General features: G+C 38.6%; 1 protein-coding gene across 15 annotated transcripts in view; it reads left to right on the top strand.

Moving 5' to 3' along the window:
• Positions 1-20,387, top strand: part of FANCB (FA complementation group B) — a 459,601-nt gene that overhangs the window by 86,602 nt on the left and 352,612 nt on the right. The gene's annotated exons all lie outside the window — the stretch shown is intronic.

Below are 20,387 nucleotides of genomic sequence, written 5' to 3'. Positions count from 1 at the left end.
CTTCAGGCAGTGATCCTACTTCTGTACTCACCTGATATGTCAGTGTATCTGTGTCTTTCTTCCCTCTTAAGATTGTGGTGCTTTGAGCCCAGGGATGAATTTTACTTTGCTCTGAAGCCTGTGCCTTTAGTAAATGCTCAGTGTTTGTGGAATGGATGGATGAATTTAGCAGTTATGAGAAACAACACATTCTCTTATTATATAGCTTAAAGCCACTCTTTGCATCCCATCAGTTTTGTGGAGAGGGGGGACAGATTTCCCACTGCAAAGGTCAGATAGATGTAAGACTGATTGAAATACATGGCATTGTCATTTGGCACTGAACACCCAGCAAGGTTCTTCTTGTTTCTCCTACTCCCTATGGCCCTTTTGGGAGACCTTCCAACTCTCTGAGGCTCCCTGTGACCTTCTTTATGTGAGAAGCCAGGAGAGGGGAATCTCATATAAGATCTAACTTGGGCTTCATATTTATAAAGCAATATCCCACATCCTATTTTATTGGAAGCTATGGACATGCTATTAATAAGAGAAAAAAGTCATCATGGGAGTGAGGAACTCTGTCATAGAAGCATATAAAAAATGAACACTATCCAGCTGCCTGAATTTTAATCTGTTCTCTGATTCCAGATGTAGCTATAATAAGACACAAGACTACTTTACCTTGGTTTCTTTTTCCCCCCTTCTGTTCCTCTTCTGTATCTCATGCTTTCTCTTATGCACCCCTTTTGTCTCAGTATTGGGGCAACAGTAAGAATATGCTTTTAATGAAATACCTTTTTTTGGACTTAATGGTTTTTGTAGTTCATGAGGGTAGGAACATCACCTTTCAGAGGAGCAACATCTACCTAACTACATTGATAGAGCTCTTCTTAGGTTGAGATGAAAGGTGCCCCTGACTTTCTGCTTGAAGAGCCTTGACCTCACAGAGGAGCCATACCCCTTGTGGTAATAAGCTTATGGCCCATCGGGAGAGAGCAGTATAACCTTCCCAGTGTCCCACATTAGTTCTGCACAGTTAATTCCAATAATTCACAACAAGCCCTCACACTCTTAGGGAAAGACATCCCATTCTCTAGCTATGGTAACAATCAAACCCCCAAACAAGAATGAAAGCGGTGTTATCTGTCTTATCTGAAAGCCAGCCAATCAATGTCAGTCTCCCACTTTGACAATCATCTAATGGGAAGCTGCTGACTTTGAACATGTTTCCAAGACTGACCACTCCAATCTCTTTGACAGTATAACCTCAAAGCAAATCCATCCCCTAAATCAGCAGTTTGTTTTGTTCAGACAGTGTGCCTAGCGAGCAAAACTCTCTCTTCCTTACGTAAGAAATAAATTCAGGCTTTTGATTTCAGAAATCGTGTCATGGTCTTATTCTTTGTCAGTTTTCCATTACTTCTTGATGTCTGCATATGCCAGCATTACAGAGTTCAATCATCTTTGCTATATGTAATATATCACCTGAAGATGATGGTTGTGGAACATAAAGGTGTATCCATGCTATATATATGATGCTGAGTCTTATAGTTCTTGAGCATAAATAAAGGTACATTTTACATAGTCACAGGTTAAGAGAGAGACTGTGACTAAGGGAATTGGATAAGCATTTCATTTATCTAAAATTTAAACTCTTTTTGTTTTTGTAGTTTGAGTTTTTGGATTGTAGGTTAGACAGTTGAGTTTTCAAATTCATGGTCCTTGGGCCTAATTTAGCATGTGAATGTGCTCTTAAAAATACTTGAAGCAACATTTAGAGAGTCTAGAAATTTCACATTTCATTCTAAATTTCCATATTTTCTTGAAAAACAATGCTCAATTTGGGCATTCCTGGGCCTCCGTTGCTGCCTTGCAGTACTCAGTAGTGATGAAGTAGCTGCTGGTGCTACCTGTAAAATGGGCGCAGGCTCCCTTCTTTATTACAGTGTCAGGACTCTCTGTCACTGCCCAGCAGGGAAGAAGATCGTCAGTTCCCTGTATCATCTCTATCTTGTTCATCTTACCATAGGCACCTATTCCTCTGCACAGAATTCTCTGTCATTTAGTGTTTGTGAAAATTGCATTATAGCTTTGGAGAGTGAGCATTACAGTTCATGTATAGGCTTTTAAATTTGACCCCTTTGACCAATTTTTAAAAGTTAGCTTGTATTAAAAGCCCTTTTCCCTCAGTGGTGTGGCATCTTGATTTCAGATTCTTTCAAGGATGTAAATTTAAGTATTTGTACCTCATGATTTTGGGGGCTTTTGTCTTTTCTCCTCATCTCTTCCATTAATAGCATATTCTTTCTTCCTTAAAACAATTTCATCCCCTGTGTTTAGCTGCTATGGTATATTATAAAAATGGCCACAAATTATTCTTTTTCTTTTTTAAAAAATTTAATTTATTTTTTATTTGAGAGGGCATGAGGGAGAGAGCAGAGGGAGAGGGAGAAGCAGGGGTGGTGGGGCTCAATCCCAGGACACCGGGATCATGAACTGAGCTGAAGGCAGATGCTTAACCAACTGAGCCATCCAGGTGCCCCTGTTCTAATTTTTTCTATCCATGATCTGTGAGAGGGTTCTCCCACACTGACTCTGAGCTGGCCTTGTGACTTCCTTTGGCCAATGGGACATTAACAAACATGATGCAAGTAAAGGTTTGGAAAAAGTTTGTACATTGGAGCTTGCTCCCTTGCTGAGCTTCAGAACTGTGACCACCATCATGTGAATGAGTCCAGGTTGGCTCACTAACACAGATGATGAGAGATACATGGCTAAGTCATCCTTATCACTCCAGCTCATATTCATCTAACTGCTAGACACATGAGAGAGCTCACCCTAGACCATCCAGCCCCAGTCAAGCTGGCCCAAACCAGAAGAATCATTTAGCTGACCCACTCAATTGTGAGAAATGATAAATTTTTTGTTATAACAATTTTTTGTTTTAAGTTGCCAAGTTTGGGGTTAATTATATAGCAAAAATTAACAGATACAACCTAGATTAATGAATATTCTATTACCAAAAAAGACCCACATTTAAAAAAAAATGTCAATATCATGAAAGAAAAGAAAGACCAAAAAACTATTCAAGATTGGAGGATAGCAAAGAAGCATGAAAATCAAATGTAATATGTCATATTAGATTAGATCTTGGACTGTGTGGGGGAAATGCTCTAAGAGACATCGCTGGGACAATCAAAAAATTGGAATGTGGGCTGTGGAATAGATAATAGTATTATCTTGAATTTGATAATTATATTGTGGTTATGTAAGAAAATATCCTTGCTCTTGGGAAATACACACTGAAGTGTTCTGCGATAAAGTGGCATGATTTTTATAACCTACTCAGAGAAAAATACTAATAATGATATTCTATCTCAGAGGACAGATGATAATAATAATAATGTGCATGTGAGAGAGAGTGAGAGAGCAACTGTAGCAAATATTAAAAAGTTACCAGTCTGAGTAAAGTTATATGGGGGTTCTTTACACTATTTTTGTATCTTTAAGTTTTAAAACATTTCAAAAAAGATAAAAAGGAAAACTCAACAATAAGGAAATAAAAAATTAACTGATATAGCTTCTTTCAGAAACTTCCTAACAACATTATCTTAATACATTTGTTTTGGGCAAAAGGCAAGATACTTATTTATGTAGACGTCAGACCTTGGGGCTTATGGTTGAAATGGGACATGGGGAATAATGTTCATTTTATGCTAGATAGGGAAAAGAAAATCTGGATTTTTGTCTTGGTTCTGCAATAACTATCCTTACATTTTCAAGCAAGTTATTCAGTGTTCTTGGCCCCAATCTTCTTCCTAGATTAAAAGGAAAGGTAATTTGTTAAGGTTCCTACTGATGCTAGCATTTATAAAATATTTATAAAACGAAGCCACATGTGTTGATCAGTGACTTCTAGTGTTGTCATCTTAGCGACTTTTTGTTATTATGTGATAATTACATATGACATATATTTGTGGTTATAGGTAGGTGCCTCGTTAAACATCTGGATGTATAGTGAGCGCAGGCTTGAGTTATTATGTGGTTGCCCCTGCAGAAGCTAGGTTGTCTGGGATAATATTAGCTGAGAAAGATTTTTACATGATCATGGTGTTGGAAATTTCCACTGGTGGTCAGGGTAATTGATACAGATTATATGGATTGGGATTGGTAAGGATCAACCCCTTCCCCATACACATACATACATATAACCATAGCTCCCCAAGATGACACAGGAAAGAAGAATTATAATGACAGAAATGACAGGGTGGCATATGGAATAGAAAGACACATTATAATCTGGAAGACATGTAGTTGATTGCCCATAGGGAAGACTTGTATTTTTAGCAGCACTAAAACTTAGCCCAAATAAGAAGGCCTATGTCACTGTGGAAAAATGTCCTGGACCCTTTTGTTATTGTCAGGGATTTGGGGCGTATAACACAAAATGGCATTTTTAAGACAAGTGGTAGATATCTCTGGTTCTTGGTACCCTCCAGCCTTATTCTACCCTCACCATCTCTCCTCCCTCTCTATTCTCCCTCCCTGCTCCTTTTAACTCTTTTTCCCCCTTCCAAAGGCTGGTGGCACTCATGAGTAATGTTTAAACACGTTGGAAGTCTCTCAGGGGAAGGATGCTATTTTTAAAAACTTTTTTCATTGATGTAAGTGTACAGCTTAATGAATTTTCACAAACTGAATCTACTCTGGAACCAGCACCTCTCTTCTTCCAAAAGAGAATGCCACCTGCCTCCCACAAGCCATTCTCACATCTATTCCCATTCAATTGCATCTTCCAAGGGTAGCCATCATTCTGACTTCTTTAAAAAAATTTTTTAAAGATTTTATTTATTTATTCATGACAGACACAGAGAGAGAGAGAGAGAGAGAGAGAGAGAGAGAGAGAGAGAGAGAGGCAGAGACACAGGCAGAGGGAGAAGCAGGCTCCATGCAGGGAGCCTGACGTGGGACTCGATCCCAGGTCCCCAGGATCATACCCGGGGCTGAAGGTGGCACCAAACCGCTGGGCCATTGGGGCTGCCCCATCATTCTGAGTTCTAATGGGACAGATGAAATTTGTCTGTTTGGAACTTTATATAAATGAAATTGCACAGTAGGTATTCTCTTGTATCTTTTGCTTAATATCTGTGAGATACACCCATACTGGTGCACGTGGCTGTAGTTGTTCATTTTCATGGCCTTGTACTATACTATTTATTGCATGTAAGATATATAAGAGTCTATTTGCCCATTCTATTCTTAGTGGGCATATGTAATATTGTTCCATTTTAGCTATTATGAGTAGTGTTTCTTTGATCATTCTGGTACTTAACTTTGGGTAAATATGTATATGCATTGGGTATAAACCTGGCAGTGGAATTGCTGGGACATAAGGGATGCATGTATTCAGCTTCTGTAGATGCACTCAGCTTCTGTAGATGCTGTGAGGGCACTATTTTACAAGTGCCTTTTATAGGCCAAGAACTTGCCCTACCATCTCGATGAGTCTTCACAAAATCCTTTCAGGATCTTATTATTGAGCTTATGCTGTTGCCGAAGACACTGAGGTTAAATAAATTGTGCAAGGTCCATTATTGTTTGGGCTGGAGCAGAGATTAAAACCCAGCCTGACTTAAAAAAAAAACAAAAACAAAAAACAAACAAAAAAACAAAAAACAGCCTGACTTGACTTCAAAGCCTTTTTTTTTTTTTTTTTTTTTAATAATGCCTTCCCATAAGCTTCTGATCTCTGATTTAGAACCATGCTGGACTATTTTCATATGATTTAAGGATAAATGGCAGTGGCTTTCCAAGCAATGCTGTCTGTTTTATTGGTAATATTTCTAGCTATAAAAACCTTTGATGCATGTATTGCATGGAAATGCTAGCAAAATGAAAGGATGCAAAATGTTGTAAACCTGTGTTCTCTCTCTGTTCTGTGGTAAGGAAGAGATGGCTACCTATTCCCCAAAGGTTTGAACTGCTTTTTCATAGTGTGGAGTTGTTGCTGGCAAACCAGGAACTACATTTCATATCTTATTTGTATCTAGTGGGACCATATGACAGGTTCTGTTCTCACCACAGGAATGTGAATGATAGTGATGTGTGTCCTCTCTAGGGATAAGTAGTTGAAAGCAGGTGTTCCTACTTCTCTATCTTTTTTCTGCATGACAGACAAATACAGAGGATCCAGCATGGGCCTTTGAGCCCATGGTGATGCCTGAGCCATAAGGGAGTGTGGGATCCAGATCAACTGAAAGAGAGGAGAGCTACCTGCCAATCAGAAATGCCCATTTGGAGGTGGGTGGTACCTGGGTGGCTCCTTCGATTAAGCGTCTGCCTTCAGCTCAAATCATGATCCCAGGGTCCTGGGATTGAGCTCCGCATCAGGCTTCCTGCTCCGTGGGGAGTCTGCTTCTCCCTCTCCCCCCACTCATGTGTACATGGACTTTGCATGAGTGAATAATAAAGTTTTACTGTGTTAAGCTTCTGAGATTTGGGGTCTTATTTGTTACGACAGCTAGCATTACTTTAATATATCAGAGAAGTCTTCATGTTTATCCCACCACTTCCTTCTGCTTTCATCATTTGCATTCTGGTACTTCTTCCACAGCTGATAGATACCTTGAAGAGTTATCCCTACCTCTCCTTACTGGCCAGGATCATAGGAATTAAATGCTCTGCTTTGCAGGGTTTTGATCCTATTATCTTTGTGAATCATCTTCAGTCCTATTATTTATTGCATGTACTGTGACAGTGTTATGTAATTTTATGTAATTCAGCCTTTGAACTTCTTTGTTCTTTGTGAAGGAAGCCATTATGGAAAGAAGAGAAGGCTTTTTTTCATGGCAACAATGGAAAATTTAGTGGAACCTCTTTTTATATATAACCATGTATTTGTACAACTCTTTTATGCTTTTCAAACTCCAGCCCACACAGAAGCTTTGTGACATAGGACAGGCAGCTTTTATTATCTACATTGGGCAGTTGAAGAAAATGAAGTGCACAGAGGTTCAGTCACGCTGGACTAGAAGCCAGACTTGTGACTCCAGTCCACTGTCCTTTTGCCTCCTGTCTGATGCCCGGTGTCTGTGTCAGGAGTCTGTTTCAGGAGTCAGGAAATGATCACAGCATCCACTAACCACATGATGACAGGCTATTACATTTGAGATTCTTCAGTGTAGGTCTGAGGAATCAGTAATTTAAAGAAATCAGTGATTTCTCAAGAATTTCTTTAAAGTTGGTGTCTTGTGTGCTCAATTTACATGTTCATTCCCAAAGCTTTATTAGCCTATCATGGGGCTATGATGTACAGCTGTGTAGACTGAACACTATATAACTCTATCTGCCAGCTCATATGCTCATATAATGCAAATGCCACAAGGCCCACGTAAGGGTTTGGTGCATTCTAAGCACGGGTCTGAGTCCTGTATCTTTAGGTGTAAGCACTTCCTCTTTCCCTCCACTTCAAGACTATGAAACTAGCAAGTTTCCCAAATTCTTATGCCCATCATCTCTTCCTACCCACCCATTTTCCTATTTCCAGATTCACTCTGGCTGCTTGCCATAAAGTCTTATGCAAATGTTCCTTCCTTGGTTTGCCCCCTACCAAGATTTGTCTTTCTTTTTCTGCCTACTTCTCCTCTTTGTAGGTACCTTTTCTTTCCAAGGCTTCCTCATCCTCACCTTTCATATGAGTTTCAAGATGATTGACCAAACCATGGAGGTCTTGATTCTTAGGACCCCTCCCATGAGGTACAGTCCCATCATTGTTTGTCTGGCCTGTACCCCTCAAGTGGAATGCATTCCCTAATCCTACTCACTCTTCTAAGCCCTTCTTGAGCTTTCTACATTCAGGGTTATTCCAGCCTTTCTGATATTCCTGTCCTCTAAACATTGTCATGGGATGTCATGGAAGAGTTCTGTAGTGGGAATCAGAAGCCCTGGGTTCTGTCGATGACACTTACATGGATTCTATGGCCCTGGGCAAGTAAGTCACTTAGCTCTTCTAAATCTGTTTCCATTTCTAAAAAATGAGGGTGTTTGGCTAATGACCTCAAAGTTCCTTTCCAGACAGCAATTCTCTAAATTTATGCTTGATTTAAACTGACGGGATCCAACCAAATTTTGGGCACATGCCCTATGTAGTTTTCCCATAAACACAAGCATATTCAGAAAGTCTTGGTCTATTTCCTGGAAGTAAGTACCTAAGGTTCCAAATCAGCTTTTGGGGAAATAATTAAGTCATGCATTTATTCCTTCATTAGCATATGTTTACTGATTGTATTAGTTATCTATTGCTACACAACAAATTGCCTTAAAACTTAGTGGCTTAATACAACAAACATTTATTATTGCATAGTTTCTGTGGGTTAGAACTCTGCTCATGGCTTAGCTGGTTCCCCTGGCTCAGAGTCTCTTACAAGACTGAAATCAAAGTGTTGGCCAGGACTGTAATCAACTCAAGGCTCAACTGGTGGAGGATTTGTTTCCAAGCTCATTTATATGACTGTTGGCAGGATTCAGTTCCTCATAGGCCTCATAGGTCTGAGGGCCTCAGTTCCTTGCTGGTTGTTGGCCAGAGTACTCCCTCAATTCCTTGCCACATAGACCTCTCCATAGGGCATTTTAAAACATGGCAGCTTGCTCCTTCAGAGCAAGCAAGCAATAAGACCCAGGAAGAGCGAGACAGAAGTCACAGTCTTTTGTGACCTGATCTTGAAAGTGACATCCCGTCACTTTTGCCTTATTCTCTTTATTAGTAGAGGCCAACAAATAGCCATCTGCTTTTTCCACGGAGTTGTGAGCTAATTGAAAAATCAGAAAAATAGGTGAGGCAGATAAGAGACTCAAAATGCCAACACCTCTTACTTAACACTGGTTTTCTGTTAATGAAATCAGATGTTCTGCACAAAAATGTTAAAGGAGCTCTTTTACAATTATTTTAAATGGGGAAAAATACAATTACAAATCAATCCAAAACCCCCAGCCAAAACCCAAACACATTAGAATGTCCATATTTAAGGAACAAACTCATATCATGAGATAAAATGCTTAAAATATTGTTTTGTTGACACCAAATAATTAATATGGTTGTTAACAAGCAGTTGCTTTGTCCACAGCCATGTCTTTCTTAGTGCCAGCAATATTCTAGCTATAAATCCCCTTTGTTGACACTCTGGAGCACTTCAAAATATCTATGTGTCCTTCTGATCCATCTAAACTTGATTTATTCTAAATGCCAATTGTATTAGGAGTGAAACTTGAGATGTTTCCCGCACACTCTTTTCTTTAAAAGTTTGTATTGATTTTTAAGGCATAAATGTAATTTTTTAATAAAACCCTCATTCCCCTGAAAAGTACTTAGGTGAAGTTTGGATATTAAAAGGCAAGAGGCATTTCCCTGAGGAAACATTAACTGAAGACACATTCTGTGTGGTATACGTGTGTTACTTTTAGTGTAAATAGTACTAATATTGGAAAATGTGATTTATTATCTGTGGGCGAGCAGGCTCTAAAATTCTGTGCTCTAGAATTAGTCAGACTTGTCTGTTGAGTCACAGATCGTGCTGAAGAACTGTGGGCTTTCCCTGAAGGGAATTGTTGAAAACATTTCCTCCATGGCAAACATTTCCATTATGTTGAAGATATATGGCAAGACCAGAGCACAACATGCAATTTTGGAGGATTGGCCATCTCCCAAAAGAGAGGAAGCCGGGGGACAGGGGTGCAGGGCAGGAAAACACCTTTAAACTCTGCAATCAGATTCAGTTATTTTTCATGACCACGTCCAGAGAGGGGCAAAAGGGAGCCAGAAGGAATACCCTAGTGAGGTCCCTCCACACATAAAGAAACCACCAAGTTTGGGAAACCAGACTCTTTCTACAAACCCTGTGTTGTAGGTTCTGACAGTTTCCATGCACGAGCCTCACAAGGGGGTTGCAAATCAGGTGCTGCTCTTGTTATTGCCTTCGTAGGCGAGGAAACTGAGAATTTAAGAGAGTAAGCAACACATCAAAGAAACAGGAATGGAAGGAACAGACAGTGACACACTTGAGACTTGAACCCAGGCCTATCCAGTGCTGAAGCCCGTATTTTCAACCAGAGTGATAATACCTTACCATTTTATTTAACTCTTGATTGTAACCGGAAATGAAATGTCACTGAATTTTTAGGTGGTGACATGTTGAATTTTGATGAATTTTAACTGCTAAAAAATTTTATCCACATTTGGAGGGTTCGTTTCCATCTTTGTCCAGACTAGAGGTTCCCCTTTACTTAAGTTAACTTCAGCAGTAGATGGATCTTGTCGGGTTTCGACCAGCATATTTAATTTCAAAACTTTAGAGATCATCCCTCTTTCATCCCCCTCCTGTCTCTTCTGTGCTCTGTAGCCAGAATTATATTCTGAAATGCAAAATCAATTCTGTCTCTTCCCTGTTTAAAACCTTGTAATGGTGTGTCATTACTTAGAAGAGAAATCCCAAGATCCTTTAAGCAGGCATGTGACTTTATCTTTTCATCCCAGCTTTTCTTTCCAGCCTCATTTCTCATTCCCATTCCAGAATAAGATCCAAGCATTTTAAACTATCTGCAGCTGGTATAGTTTCTCTGTGAAGAAGGACGTGAAATGCTAAGAGTTTTGACTGAATGATTTCATAAAAATGTAACCATAGAATCAGAGATGTCCAAAAGGCCTCAAATGCATTTCCAGCTGTTCCTCCTCGACCATTTGAAGTACCCCTTAATATGAGTTGTTGTTAAGACTGTTTCTTAAAAGGGATACCTGGGTGGCTCAGTCGGTGAAGTGTCTACCTTTAGCTCAAGTCATGATGTCAGAGTCCTGGGATGGAGCCCCATGTCAGGTTCCTGCTGAGCAGGGAGTCTGCCTCTCTCTCTCCCTCTCCCTCTTGCCTTCCCTCTGCTCATGCTCACTCTTTCTCTCAAATAAATAAATGAAATTTTTATTTAAAAAAAAAGACTGCTTTCTTTAAAAATCCAGAGTCCCCATTATAAGTCTCCAGGCTTTTATTGGGTTCAGAGGCAATCAGAAGCTTTCAGCAAAATAGTGGGTTGTGTGTTTGTGCGAGTAGGTAGGAAAGGGGACCGTTGAGCAGGATTCTGAACAACTTGTAAGGGAAAGAAGCTTGGGAGGTAAAAAGGCTGGAATAAAAAAAAGTCATCTCCTCATAGGGCTGGGGCTCAGTTCATTTTTAGTGTAAGGTTTGATATCCTCTTACCCCCTCAGTCAACCCACAGACTGGATGGAGCTAGGATACAGACAGAACTTTCAGGTTGATTCACAAGCTAGTGTTGCCACACTGGTTCATTAACATCTTGCTAAATCAGTCCCAGAGCCATTGAGAAAATTTCTGAAAGAGGGAACCAATGACAGCACATATTGAATATTACCTTGATGCCTCCCAGAATCCAGTAACAGGACCTTTTTGCCTATTTTGATGTGTGATGTTCAGATTTTCGCAGTCTGCACACCCTTACACATGAGCCCATTTTAATGATACTGGTGAGCTATAAAAAAAATTAGATCCATCCAAGGCTTTCCTGAGATCAATACCATAATTACATTTTAGACCCTCCAGGTATTAATCTACTTTCTTTCAGAAAAGCAATTCCATTTTCCTAGCATGGTCTCTTAAAAATAATACTACTTCTCCATGGCTCTTTTGAAATTTTTTCCCCTGAGGGAGAAGGAAAGGCAAGCTTTTCCTTTTCACCTTCACTTCTACAGCCTTTCTGTCTTTTAAACTGAATATTCACGGATGCTCTACAAAGACAATACACAGAAAAAGGGCAGATCTAAAAGTATTTTATAATATTAACAGCTTGGATGTAAGCTATTTCCAGTGCTGACACTCCTTGTTTTCATTATTTTATTTAAAAAATATTGTGTTATCAAAAAATAATGCTAGTAATATTTGTTGAACACTTGTTATGAGCTAATGATTGTTCTAAGCACTTGATGTGAACTGACTAATTTAAATCTCATTAGGACTTTGAAAAACAGGTACTCTTTACACATTAGGACTTCAGTGTGTAGAGAGTTTGGAACCTTTGCCCAAAGGCTCACTGCTAGTAAAGATGGAACCAAGATGGGATCCCAGGCAATCTCATCACAGCACCTTTATGCTCAACCGGTAAGCGATACCTAGCTGAATCTGTTTGTTCCTTACACTGAGCCATATGCCTGGAAGGCTGTACAAAATTAGACACAATTGGTGCCTGTACTGGGCTGAATACTGTTCTGCCAAAGTTCATGTCCACTTAGAACCTCAGAATGGACCTTATTTGGAAATAGGATCTTTACAAATATAATTAGTTAAGTTGACGTCATACTGGATGAAGATGGGCCTTATGAGGTGTCCTTATAAGGAGAGGGAGATCTGTAGACAGACACACAGAGAGAAGAAGGTCATGTGAAGATGGAGGCAGAGATTGGAGTGATGCAGCTACAAGCCAAAAAATGCCCAGGACTGCCAGCCCCCAGCAGAAGCCAAGAAGAAGCAAGGAAGGATGCTCCTCTAGAGCCTTCAGAGGAAACATAGCTCTGTTGACACCTCGATTTCATGTTTCCAGCCACCAGAGCTGTGAGAGAATACTTTTCTGTTGTTTTAAGCCACCAGGTTGTGATAATTTGTGACAACAGCCCTAGGAAACTAATATAGTGCCCTTAAAAGTTTCATAGGGGAAATGGATAAGGAAATGAATAATTTAAAATGATACAATAAAATCTACTAAAAATAAATATGTCAAATGTATATTTTATGTATCCAACATGATAGTTGTATATATACAACTGTATTTAAGTATATATCCAATATGATAATTTTTATATCGAAGAAGCAATATACCATGGTAGTGAAGAGCATGGATTGTGTGGAAAGACGGACTGAGTTTAAATTCTGGCTGTGACATTTTATTAGCTGTGTGCCCTCTGCAAGTTACTTTACCACCCTGTGCCCTGCTTTCCTCTTCAATAAAACAGCTTTTGGATATCTTTGACATTCGTAGTTTTATCTTCTTACAGCAGCCTTGAAAGGTGTGTAGATGCGGCAAATATCATCATCCTCATTCTCCGGGTATTGCCTAGATACACATAGCTAGTCCTCTGATGGCTGGGTTTTCCTCTGTGACAGTAACCAGTTCCTTAACTGTGCTAGCTTTCAGTTTCCTTATCCATAAAATGATGATGGTGATGGTGGTGATGGTTATCATGCACTGCAGGCCTGCTCCTTTCGAGGCTTTCTCATGGGAAGCCATTATTTTTCTTTATGACATTACAAGAGAATAAACCGAGGCTATGGGAGAAAGTTGCCCAAGGCCACGGTTCCTATGATCACAGGATAATCTGGCAGAGTTGAGGTGCAGCTGATTTGTAAACTGTACTGATGCTGCACATGTGTTAGTTGTATACAGTAAAAGTGCTCCTAACAGCTTCCTCCTACTGACCCGATTATGCCAATTTAAACTTTGTTCATCGCTTAAATCAGGAAAATGTTTTTCCTTTCTGTATTAGGCCGAAGTGAAACAATAAAAACTCTGTTGTCCCCTTTTACTAAGGAAGTTTGTTCAGACTGTCTCTCAATATGGTTTTCTTATATTTACTTTTCACTTGTCAGCTATTGATATTTAGATGATAATTTAAAATCACAATAGAAAAATTTTAAATGAAATTATAATAGTTACAATAGACTACAGAAGAATAGACTCTATTCATAGGTGATAGGTTCAGAATGACATCATTAGTGAAATAAAACATTAATTAAAGGTGGGTAGGAAAGGACAACTAATATTTACTCACTATCCAGTAAGTGGCAGATACCAATATAGTCCTTACCTACAATAGTATGAGGTAGACATTATTATATTCTATTTTATAATATCTTTAGTGCTAGGACATAAAGCTTTGCCCAAGGACACCTTACAAATATGAGACAGGGAGAATTTAAACTCAGATCTGATTCCACAAACTGTGCCTTTATAACTATGCCACCTGCCCTTCAGGAAGAATGGGCAAATAATCATGTGGAAGTAGAGTAATATAAAGGAGAGAAACTGCCCTTTCTAGCTTTCTCTACCAGGGATATATGGAAAAAAGCTCATGGGAGTACTTAGAAAGGAACCAGGATAAAATTCAGGGGATTTTGGTTTCTGAGCCCAAAGTTATATTAACATGCTGTGTGATATAGAGCATGTCACTTTAATGCTCTGGGTCTTGGTCCTGTTAAGGTATGATATTAATAGTTAAATAACAGTTAAGCATTGAATTTGAATTGTGATCTGTCAGAAAAATTACCTGCAACTTGGAAATAGGCAAAACAAAGGTTGCAGGTGCTCTTTCAGTGCAGTGCTGGGCCTGACATTGTATTGTCTGGCCTATTTTACCACTCCATGGAGACAGAGGTGAAATTGTCGAATTTTGTCCAACAGAAATGCAAATGATTTCTGTCTAAAGAAGAAATAATCCCAAAGGTTACTGGCTGTGGACCTGTTGGACATGAACCAGTTTTTTAAACAAGACTTTTATTTATTTATTTATGAGAGACACACAGAGAGAGGCAGAGGCATAGGCAGAGGGAGAAGTAGGCTCCTTGTGAGGAGCCCGATGTGAGACTTGATCATGACCTGAGCTTAAGGCAGACACTCAAACACTGAGCCACTCAGGTGCCCTGGACATCAACCAGTTTTGTGTCTAACTCTGGAAACTTATCCTGGTATTGCTTGTAAATACCTAACTTCTCAAATGCGCTTTGGACTGGTTTTATTTATTTATTTTTTAAAATTTTTATTAATTTATGATAGTCACAGAGAGAGAGAGAGGCAGAGACATAGGCAGAGGGAGAAGCAGACTCCATGCACCGGGAGCCCAATGTGGGATTCGATCCCGGGTCTCCAGGATCGCGCCCTGGGCCAAAGGCAGGCGCCAAACCGCTGCGCCACCCAGGGATCCCCTGGACTGGTTTTAAAATCTTACTGTTTTTTTAATCAGTTATTAAGTATAACTTTTGACATGCGTTAATTTTATATTTGCTGGAGAGTCATGATTTTATCTTTTTGAAAATTATGCTTTAAGAATATTTAGCCACAAAGCCTCAAGTCTACAACATTTTCTGGAATCTCTGCCTCTGCTTCCTCTAAGTGACACAAAAATGGACCTGGAAGTTGAGACTGCTACCTGGCACTTTGGGCTCCTCATGCCAGCAGACAAAGAAGGGGGTTACTGTACTAACTGGGGTGATCCATTCTGACTATCAAGGGGAAATTGAGTTGCTACTACATTAATGGAGGTGAAGGGAAATATGTTTGAAATGCCTGAGAAACCCCATGTCTTAGAAGGCCCCCATCTTCTGGTAAAAGTCCATGTGAAAGTACAAAAACTCAATCCGGGCAGGATAGCTAATATCCCAGACCCTTAAGGGTGTGTAGATAGGGTTTTTCAGAACTCACTTTGGAAAATGCTGATCTAATACAATTTCTTCATTGTTACAAACCCAAAACCTGCTTGAATTTTGACAGCAATTTTTATCCAACTGGCTGGTATTGGGTTGCTTACTTCTATCTCCAAGCCTCCTGTGTAAATACTCAATTAACTCCTTAATAAGTATTAACTATTCAGTATTCAATCAACAAATACTATATTGATTAGACACCTACTAAGTGCCAAGCACAGATCTAGAATTAGGGAATACAACAGTGAACCCGTGTTTCTACTTTCTCACATGAAACTGCCCTTCAAGTGTGTGTGTGCACGTGTCCATGCATATTTCTGTGCATGCCTAAAACACATAAAAGCATCAATTGGGAAGTGGCAAGTGCTATGCAAAACAAAAGGCATGAATGAGAAATAGAGTATAATGGTTGGAGGGTACTCGTTTATATAGGGTAGTCAGACAAGGCTTCTTGATAAGAAGACATTCAAGCTGAGGCCTGAATTAAATGAGTAAGCCCTGTATGTATCTAGAGCAGGTGTTGGTAAAGTACTGTCCATGGGACAAATCTGGCCTGCCACCTGCTTTTATAAATAAAGTATTATTGGGACACAGCTACACTCATTTGTTGACATATTGTCTATGACTGCTTTCATACCACAACAGCAGAGTTGAATAGTAGCAGCAGAGACTGTATGGTTTGCAAAGCCTAAACGATTTACTGTCCGCCCTTAAAGTTTAGTAACTCCTGGTCTAAGGAAAGAGGGTGCCAGGCAGAGGAAATAACAAACACAAATCTCTGAAGCAGAAGTATGTTCAGGCACCTGCCAGTATGCCTGGAAGAAGGCCAGTGTTGTACACACCTCAGAAAAGCACCCCAGAGCTTTGCTCTCCTTTTTAAAGACACGTTCACCTATTTATGAATCATTTGTGTCAAGGTGATAATGTAATTATCTAAATGCTGGCTCCTGGCCTAAACGCATCACATACACACTACCTTCAGCTTGAGGGAAACTATATTACTTGTTATATTTTTTTAGGATTTTATTTATTTATTTTGAGAGAGTGTGTAAGCAGGGGGAGAGGCAGAGGCAGCAGAGAATCTCAAGCAGACTCTATGCTGAGCACAGAGCCCAACACAGGGCCAATCCCACGACCCTGAGATCATGACCTGAGCCAAAATCAAGAGTCGGATGCTTAACAGACTGAGCCACCAGGCACCCCTATATTACTTATTATTTTTATTTATTTTTTATTTTATTTAAATTCAATTTGCCAACATATAGTATAACACCTAGTGCTTATCTCATCATGTGCCCTCCTTAATGCCCATCACCCAGTTATCCTATCCCCCCACCCACCTCCACTTTATGGATGGAACTGGAGGTACCTCCAGTGAGTGAAATAAATCAATCAGAGAAAGACAATTATCACATGGTTTCACTCATATGTGAAATACTTGTTATTTTTAAAATGTGTTTGCACCAAAGTAGGAATATCACATTTTTTCTTATGTGGGGGCATGTGTGACAATGTGAAGGTCATTTTCTCTCTTTCAAGAATGGAAAGAAACACCTCCTAAATTGAGTTCTGTTCATCTTTTTTCACCTCCAGTATCTCTTTGGCCATCGATCACATAAGATATTACTCTCTGTGAGGATATCCTTAATGCTGTGTACAGTATTTGAGCTATTTTTCTAGGCATTTTCAACAGAAATCTTCTATTGTGTACCTTCCTTTACCAAATTATTTTGTCATCCTTGAGAGTGAGTCAGAGGTACCATGGCTTTTTACTTTCTCGGTTTTTATTTTCCTAAACATGGTGTATATAGTGAGCAGATACAGCATGAGGAGTTAGGAAACAAATTATGCTGGATATTCAACCTCGAATATGACAGGTGGCTTTGAGTGAGGCATTTAACCCATGGAACTTCTGTTTATCTATTGACCAAAGGATGGATATTGATTCTTTGTGATCTGGCCACCTTGGATAATTGTTGAATTAAATGCTGTTGTGAACATCAAAACATTTTGATATGTTCAAAGTACTATATGAGTATGAAGTTGTGTTGTTATCTTTAGTTCTTTGTGATCTAGGAAAAGCATGCATTACTTGAATCATTTAAATTATACTTGAGAAAACCCAAATTGGTGAAAATAAAAAATTTAAAGCAGAGGCTGAAAGATTAAAAAAATATATCTGGCAGACACATGACACATACTCATTCTGCAAATTGGCTTTGGGCTTAAACTAAGAAATGCATACATTTTTTAAAATTCTCAAAATATTTTTACCCAAAACTGTGAATCTTATGATATGGGATTTTGTGCTGTGTTTTGGACAGACTTTCTTATATTAATTGACTAAGCGTATCGTAAAATGATACTCACTTAATCTGTATTGGAAAATTTGGTTTCAGAATTTGGCAGTTCTGTTCAGCAGCACAGATGAGGAGCTTAATGCTAACACTGGAAGGATTTTTAAAAATCTACAGCAAGTCTGGTTTGTAGCATCTGTTTGGGGCCAAGGTGTTTGAGAATGCCATAAAGAGTCTTAAGCCTTAAGTCATCTCGATCTGTTGTTAATACTGAGTGGCAGGAATTGAAAAATGTTTAAAAGACAACTCTCCCGATAATCCATCATCTGAAAAATGGTAGCAGTAGTTGGTTTCTTCATGTCATTGCTTTGTTGGGAAAAACTTATATAACTTTGTCAATAGGCACAGCATATCCTCCCTCACCAACTTTTTCCTAGCTATAGTAATAATATTCATTGGGCATTTGAGCTTTGGCAGGCAATACAGAGAACCCATGAAAACATAGCCACTTTCTTCCAGAAACTTCCAAGCCAGTGAAAACTGGTAAGTTCTCTTCCCTCGGATCCATGATTTTATTCATGAACTATTTTTCTTCGAATACCATTGTGAAAGAAAAATGTCCTAAATGAAATATCCAATAACATTATAGGGGAATTACCTATTTTTCCAGCGTATGCAGCACTCAAAAATCTTTTCCCTGAGATTTTATCTTATTTATATAACTCAAATCAGTGCACTGAAGAATTCTTTCCACTGAATGTAGACTAGAATCAGAGATAAGTCAAGAATCCCTCTTGCCATCCAGGATGTCTTTGCCTGCTTGAGTAGCTGGCAGATATGTTTAGAGGTGAATCTTCTTAAAATTGTCTGATGTGGGGACCACACACCCCCAAAATTATATGGTACACACATTGATTAGACATAATCATTTAGTTTAGGATTATCCCCCAAAGTGCTTCCCCACAACATCAGGGCTCTTCCTAGGACACTTATAGAGAAAGGCCCATGTTTGGAAGGCATTTTAGCCTAAGTTTACTATTTTTCAGTGAAATGAGAAATGAGACGAATCCAATACTTTGCCTTATTTGTTTGGAAAGGAATGAACAATAGGACATGTTTTAGGAATGATAAAAAACAAACAAACATAGTATTAATCTTGCCAAGGTGAGGAATTATGAAGCTTCTTTCCCAGTGGATAACCAATACTATTCATGATAATAATAATTTTATTATCTATTAGTTATTGGAAATCCACTGTGTGTTAGACACTGAGCTTTACTTGCATTTTTCTCAGTTTACCCCTCTTAAAACTCTATGAAACAGCTCAGGTAACTTACCCAAGATCACAATGTTGATAGGTGGCCAAGCTAGTCTTTCTATCTGCAAAATTCCTGTTTTTAGCTGTTCTACAATATTTCTCTCTATGGAAGTGATTCAATATTTGAATTGGTTTAAAAGGCCATAAAATCATCTTATGAATCTGCATCTTATCTGAAAATATTATGATGGATATCTTTAGTTAAGGAAAATCTATAAGGGTTAAGGTGAATTATTTTTACTTCACTGAGATTTTCAGAATTTTTTTTTCATCTTAGAACTCCATTCCTGACAAAAATCAGGATGGCTAGGTAGACAAGTTATTCTTTTAAATTTATTTTCATTTTGATGTTTCATGATTCCTCAGTGCTCTTGGAACTTTTTCAGAGCTTATATGAGGTATCCAGTATTACATTTGGCCCACAGTGACTACCAGTAGTTCACATCCCCATTTCTGTTTCTACAATGAGAATAGTATTTTTTCTTTCTTCCTAGGGACATTATAAGCTACTATTCTATTAGGACATAACATAATAGATGTAAGTGCTCTAAGCTTATGAGAAAGACCAGAAACAAAAATCCAAGTTACCATTGTCATTTAAGTTACTTACATTGTAGTGCAAAAATGGAAAGACTCTTAGGGAAGTTTTGTGGCACACTTAGCTTTATTGAAATTGAACAAATATTTTTTAATAATCCCTTTTACAGCACATGTAAAATTTAATTTTTTCATTATATTTTTACAGGTTGTCTTTTATCTGAGTAAGCAAAAATACGTCTTTTTTTTTTTTTCTTACTTAAAACATGTAGCCAGGATTCAAACCACGTAGCTCTGGTACCAAAAAGGCAACGGGTTATGAAAATCACAGTACAATTTTAAAATTCTTTAAATTAGTTAAGGATATTTAAAACGATATTCACTTGATTAACAGTAGAAATCATGGGTCATTTGACATCAGGACTAGTAGTTACACCTACAATGAGAGCGGAAATGGAAAGTTCAAGCTAATATGAGCTACACCATTCAGGACACACCATCTCCATAAATACTGTGGCTGAGAGGTTGCAATGACTAAGTCACACTTGAGCAGTTAAAGTCACACGTAAATATAGCGAAAAAAATACAGTGTGCTGATTGGGATCTAAAACAAAATGGGCATTTATTTTTAAGAGGGTATACTATCAAATCAATTACACAACACACAATTTAAACCCCCAAATTACATTTAGGAAAGAAAAATAATATTAAATTGCACACCTACACGGACAGTAAAGTAGAAATCTGTTTTTTGTGGTTGGTGTTTATTTTTTGTTGTTGTTTTCTCAA

Source organism: Canis lupus, chromosome X, assembly GCF_011100685.1.
Source record: "Canis lupus familiaris isolate Mischka breed German Shepherd chromosome X, alternate assembly UU_Cfam_GSD_1.0, whole genome shotgun sequence".
Lineage (NCBI taxonomy): Eukaryota > Metazoa > Chordata > Mammalia > Carnivora > Canidae > Canis > Canis lupus.
Note: the sequence above shows the minus strand (reverse complement) of the source record. Positions and strands in the feature narration are given on the sequence as shown.